Source organism: Elephantulus edwardii, unplaced genomic scaffold (assembly GCF_000299155.1).
Source record: "Elephantulus edwardii isolate Elephantulus edwardi_28Jun2011 unplaced genomic scaffold, EleEdw1.0 scaffold00557, whole genome shotgun sequence".
Lineage (NCBI taxonomy): Eukaryota > Metazoa > Chordata > Mammalia > Macroscelidea > Macroscelididae > Elephantulus > Elephantulus edwardii.
In genome coordinates, this window is record NW_006400307.1 from 205035 (window position 1) to 211732 (window position 6698).

At 43.9% G+C, this 6698-nt stretch overlaps 1 protein-coding gene and 1 pseudogene across 1 annotated transcript in view; one reads left to right on the top strand and one right to left on the bottom strand.

Annotated features, from left to right (window-relative positions):
* LOC102851830 (atherin-like) overlaps window positions 1–6698 on the bottom strand; it is a 99915-nt gene that overhangs the window by 55476 nt on the left and 37741 nt on the right. The gene's annotated exons all lie outside the window — the stretch shown is intronic.
* On the top strand, window positions 2889–4687 carry LOC102851000 (annotated as a pseudogene).

The following is a 6698-nucleotide window of genomic DNA, read 5'->3' on the forward strand; positions in this document are numbered from 1 at the left end:
TTAAACAGTTTTCTCCCTCCTCTGCTTCAGTGCAGTATACATTATTGAACCCATCTTACTCAGTCTCTCCCCAACCCCGAGGTTAGTCCCATTCTACAACAGTGGCATCATGCGATATTTGTCCTTTTGTGACTGGGATATTTCACTCAGCATAATGTTCTCCAGAGTCAACCATTTTGAATAATATTGAATGAGTTCAATTTGTTTGGTATTTTTTTTTCCAGACTTTGACTTTGAGTCTGTCTTTCTCTTCTTTTTTTAGATGTTTCTCTTGTAAGCAAGATTATTGATGGACTTTGTTTCTGTATCCATTCTGCTACCTTTGTTCTTTTAATTTGTGTATTTAGTGCATTCACATTAAGTGTGATTATTGTCTGGTCAGGTTTTACCATTGCCATTTTGTTGTGCTTCTTTTTTGTTTTTTTCTGGTTACTATCATCCATGCACTTTCCTTTGTTGTCTCCATGTACAGGACTTCACTTAAAATTTCTTGTAGTTTTGGTCTTGTTTTCAAAAATTCCTTAATTTCCTTTTTTTCTGCAAAGGATCTAATTTCTCCTTCATATTTAATGGAGAGATTTGCTAGGTTAGAACCTTGGCTGCCAATTATTTTCTTTCAACTTTCTGAACATACCACCTCATTGTCTTCTAGCTTGCATGGTTTCTGATGAGAAATCAGAACTTAATCTAATTGTTTCCCCTTTGTAGGTGACTCTTTGTTTCTCTCATACTGTTTTTAGAATTCTATCATTATCTTCAGAGAATTAGACTATATTATGTCTTGATGTTTTTCTTTTGGGGTCTAGTCTATTTGGTGTTCACTGTGCTTCTTGAATGTGGATTTTCCCGTTCTTCAAAATACCTGGGAAGTTTTGTTCTAATACTTCTTCCACAATTTTCTCACTGATTTGCCTGTCATGCCACTGCTCTCCAATTCCAGTCATGCATATGTTATTCCTTTTGATATCATCTCATGTTTCTAATGTTTTCTTCATTTTCTTTATGTCTCATTTCTGATTTTTCTTCTACTATGTTTCCAGTGAGGCTTTTGTCTTGCAGCTGTTTGACTCTCTGTCCCATCTCTTCAGTTCTACTTTTTCGTCCTACCAGCATTTTGGACACTTCAGCCATTTCAGTATTAACATTATGGATTGCATTTGCATGCATTTATGTTATTGCCAGTATTGTGTTGGCTATACCCCCTGTGTCTTGTGATGAATTTTTAAGTTCTTATACCTCATTATCTTTAGTTTCAATTCTTTCTTTTCTCTTTTATATTTTCTTCCATTACTGTTCAAGTTTCTCCTCATCAATATATTTCATCTGGACTGTTGTCTCTGGAGTATTTGCTCTCTTAATGGTTTCTTCCATTATTTGCACCTTCTTCTACAGCAGTTCAAATAACTCCACATCAACATATTTCTTCTGGTTCTCTCTATCAGGAGTATTCACTGGATATGCTTTTTTAAGAGAAAGATATTTCGTTTTTTCATGATAGTGAGGTAGAACACTGCTTTCTTGGCATTATGTGAGTCTTTTCTTAGTTGATGTTAAATTGTTGTAACAATGTAGTGATCCAAAGTACTGTAATGTTTTGTGAAATACCTATATATTTGTGCTCTCTTCTAGGCTCAATAGCAATGTTTCCACCAAATACCTGAAATAAGAAATGGCATCTCGAGCTGTCCCAGTCCCTTCCACTTATAGGACCACACATGGTGTAGCTAGATTGCAGCTTTTCCACCAAAGTACCTGAATGGCAAACTAAGAAGCCTATTGTTCCCTTCTAGAAATTGCGTCTCTGCCCAACTCAAGCTTGTCTCTTCTGCTTAAGCTGAAGGGTTACCATACGATGTAGCAAGATAGCAGTGTTTCCCTCAAAGTATTGTTGGTTCCACCCATGTCACATGTTTTCTGTTCATGCTGCATTGTTCTTTTTCCACTTTTATTCAATCTGCATGCTGAACAAATAATCTAAACAAAGAAGAATTTGACATTAGGATTCAAAGAAGATTCATCAAGAGCCCATGATAAGCAAATAACCCAATCTTGCTTTCTGAAAAGGTAGAGCACTTGAAGCACTTAATGCTGTTGGTCAAAATTGTATAGTCTTCAGTGTGGGTTACATCTGAGCACAAAGAAAACAAAAATCCTCACAATTGATGCAATAAACAACATCATGAACAAATGAAGACAAGTTGTCAAGGATTTCCTTTTACTTCGCTCCACCATCAACATCCATGGAAGCAGGAGTTAAAATCAATCTGTACATTACTGTATTGGGTAAATTTGCACCAAAGACTTATTTTTACTGCTAAAAAGTAAAAATATCACTTTGAAAAATAAGGAGTATCTGACCCAAGACATGCCATTTCATTCTGTTGAAGAAGATCTTAGTGTCTGCTTTATCAGATATGATGTCCTTCTCCACAGACTAACTCTACCAGATAATATGCAAAAATTATGTGAAATGAAGCTACCTTATCATCTGAGATGCAGGGCTGTATTTATTCCAAGAAACATTTGTTTTTCCTTCTGGCTCTTCTATAGTATATTCATTATTCTTTGCCAACAGTTTAATAAATAATGCATAATTTCTTCTTCAGTCTTCCATATTCACTGTTAAGCTTTCAGATATTTATGAAACTAAAGTTCCAGCATCTCTTTTGACATCCATTTTGGTCTTTTCTTTTACTTGTCTTTTAGTGACCTTTTGCATTCTTCGTAGCATTCTTCCCACATTGATAAGATACTATCCACACACAAAGAAGGCCTTTAATATGACTACTATTCAACTATAACAACAATCAATGAAGTAAAAAATGAAGAAATTGAGGGCTTTGAAATTTGAATTAATCAGGGTCCTGTCCGCAGAGCAAGTCGGAGCCATGAGCGTGGCGAAGGCGTCAGGGAAGATGGTACGGGGACCGGTCGAGATTGGGAAGGCCAGGCCCCCGAGAATCTCGGCTCTCGGCGCCACGGCGGCTGCCCAGCCGGCGAAAGAGATCCCGGAGATCCTAGTGGAGACACGGCGGCGCTACCTGCGCGGCCGCTTTCTGGGCAAGAGAGGCTTTGCCAAGTGCTTCGAGATCACCGACCCGGAGTCCCTGGAATTCTACGCTTGCAAGATTGTGCCCAAGTCATTGTTGCTCAAGCCGCACCAGAAGGAAAAGATGTCCATGGAAATAGCGATTTACCGCAGCCTCGCCCATCAGCATGTCGTTGGTTTCCACGGATTTTTCGAGGACAGTGACTTTGTGTTCGTGGTGCTCGAGCTTTGCCGTCGAAGGTCTCTCCTGGAGCTGCACAAGCGAAGGAAAGCGCTGACCGAGCCCGAGGCCCGCTACTACCTGCGGCAGATTGTCCTGGGCTGCCAGTACATGCACCGAAATAGGGTCATTCACCGGGACCTCAAGTTGGGCAACCTCTTTCTGAACGAAGATCTAGAGGTGAAAATAGGGGATTTTGGCCTGGCCACCAAAGTTGAGTATGATGGGGAACGGAAGAAGACCCTGTGTGGGACTCCTAATTACATTGCTCCCGAGGTGTTGAGCAAGAAAGGGCACAGTTTCGAGGTGGATGTGTGGTCCATTGGATGTATCATGTATACTTTGTTAGTGGGCAAGCCGCCTTTTGAGACATCATGTCTGAAAGAGACCTACCTCCGGATCAAGAAGAATGAATACAGTATTCCCAAGCACATCAACCCTGTAGCAGCCTCCCTCATCCAGAAAATGCTCCAGCTGGATCCCTCTGCTCGCCCGAGCATTAGCGAGCTGCTCAACGATGACTTCTTCACTTCTGGTTACATCCCTGTCCGTCTCCCCGTCACCTGCCTCACCATCCCACCTAGGTTTTCGATTGCTCCCAGCAACCTGGACTCCAGCAGCCGGAAGCCTCTCACAGTCCTCAATAAAGCCTTGGAGAACTCTGTTCCTGAGCGTCCCCAGGAAAAGGACGAACCAGTGGCTCAGGAGGCCGCGGAGGCGATTGACTCTCACCTTCAGGACTTGCTGCAGCAACTACACAGCGTCAATGAGGCCAAGCCCTCCGAGCGTGGGCTGGTGAGGCTGAGGATCCCGCCTGCATTCCCATCTTCTGGATCAGCAAGTGGGTGGACTATTCAGACAAGTATGGCCTCGGCTATCAGCTGTGTGACAACAGTGTGGGCGTGCTCTTCAATGACACGACACGCCTAATCCTCTACAACGACGGCGAGAGCCTGCAGTACATCAAGCGGGACGGCACCGAGTCCTACCTCTCCATCAGCTCCCGACCCAACTCCTTGATGAAGAAGATCACGCTTCTTAAGTATTTCCGGAATTACATGAGCGAGCACTTGCTGAAGGCCGGTGCCAACATCACGCCCCGGGAAGGTGACAAGCTGGCCCGGCTACCCTATCTGTGTACTTGGTTCCGAACACGCAGCGCCATCGTCCTGCACCTCAGCAATGTCACCGTGCAGATCAACTTCTTCCAGGACCATACCAAGCTCATCCTGTGCCCGCTGATGGCAGCCGTGACCTACATCAACGAGAATCGGGACTTCCGGACGTACCGCCTGAGCCTCCTGGAGGAGTATGGCTGCTCCAAGGAGCTGGCCAGCCGCCTGCGCTATGCCCACACCATGGTGGACAAGCTGCTGAGCTCACACTCCGCCAGCCATCGCCTCAAGGCCTCCTCGTAGGCCTGCCTTCCTCAGGACTGGTGCCCCTCTTCACTCCCTCCAGCACCCTGGGGCCTACAGCGGGTGTGGTTTAACATGCCTCCGAGCCCTGGGGGCTGGGGAGAGAGCTTCATCATTCTTGTAGGGGAGGGTTGCTGTGTAAGTTATTTTTTTTTTCACATGTTCAGGTGTGGGTCCTATAGCCCTTTCCCCTGTCCTGTTTGCCCCATCATATTAATTGTACAGATAATTTCTATTGAATCTATTGACTGTCCTATCCTTTGTTTTGTATACATTAAACATATATGAATCTTAAAAAAAATTTGAATTAATCAAGCATACAATCAAGACATGTTACTGATAAATGTTGACTGTAATGCCAAAGTCAGAAACAAAGAAGAAGCATGGTAGCTGGAAAGTATGGCCTAGGTGGCAGAAATGAAGCTGGAGATAACAAAATATTCAAAAACTAAAGAGAACAGAGGGTTGTTTTTGTTTTTTTTGTTTTTTTTTTTTTTTTTACATCTGCACTGCACACATTGTGACCTTGTTATTTATTTTCCCCATCACTTCGTGCAAAGGAGCCAATTGCCAGCAGCAGGGACTAGTTCGCCAGCACTGATTTCCTTCAGCCTCCGGAACACAAAGTGCTTCTCAAATTCATTTTCTCAGTTTTATCACCAGATGGCGAAAGTGAGTTTGTTTCCACGTGCTCAATCTTTTTCAAAAATGTGTTTATTGAGCCCTGTCACACTGATTAGCATGATATACTCAGAGAAAAATCCTTAAGTCATTCCCTGAGGGGGAGGGGAGAAAGTTGTACGCAGATGGTTCACATGCTCCTGTACATGAGATTGGAGGTTCTAGGCCCTGACAGGCACCTTAGGAGGAGAAAGGGCCTGGTGACTTGCTTCCAAAACATTGTTGTTGTTATGTGCCATTGAGTCGCTTGCGACTCATAGCGACCCTATGTACAACAGACCTAAACCCTGCTCTATCCTGTGCCAATTGCACTGCCTCTGAGACACCCATCCCAATTACCGCAGTCACTGAGTCAATCCATCTCATAGAGGGTCATCCCCTCCTGTGCTGTCTCTCGACCTTCCCAAGCATGATGTCCCTCTCCAAGGACCGGTCCCCCCTTACAACATATCCAAAGTATGTCATATGAAGCCCCAGAATCCTTGCTTCTAAGGAGCAGCCAGGTTTAACCTTCTCCAGGTTAAATCTGTCTGTTTCCTTGGCAGTCCATGGTACCCTCAATACTCTTCTCCAGCACCACAGCTCAAAGGCATCAATTCTCCTTCTATCCTCTAGTCATTGTCCAACTCTCTGATGCAAAACAAGTGATTGCAAAGACCAGGGCCTGTATCAGACACTTCTTAGTCTCCAGAGTGACACCACTGCTCTTCACTGCTTTGGAGAGGTCCCTAACAGCAGACTTTCCCATGGAAATACGTCTTTTAATTTCCTGGCTGCTGGTGCCAAGAATGTTGACTGTGGAACCAAGCAGACTAAAGTTGTTAACAATCTCAATCTCTTCACCATCCATACCGATGCTGCCAATTGGTCCAGAGGTGAGAATCTTTGTCTTCTTGACATTGAGCCTCAATACATACCAAAGGCTGCAGTCCTTAATGCTCTGCAACAACCGCTTCAGGTCCTCCTCAGTTTCAGCAAGCAGGGTTGCGTCATCTGCGTAACACAGAATGTTGGTAGATATTCCACCAATACTAATGCCACACCTCTCCTCATAGAGCCCAGCCTCTTGGATAATCTGTTCTGCCTACAGGTTGAAAAGGAATGGAGACAGGACACATCCCTGGCATACGCCTTTCCTGATTTTCATCCATTTAGTGTTTCCTTCAGAGTTTCTTCTGACACTCAATGTCAAGAAGACAAAAATTTTCACCACCGGACCAATTGGTAGTATCAGGATGGATGGCGAAGAGACTGAGAGTGTTCACAGCTTCAGTTTGCTCGGCTCCACGGTCAACACTCTTGGCACCAGTAGCCAGGAAATCAAAAAACG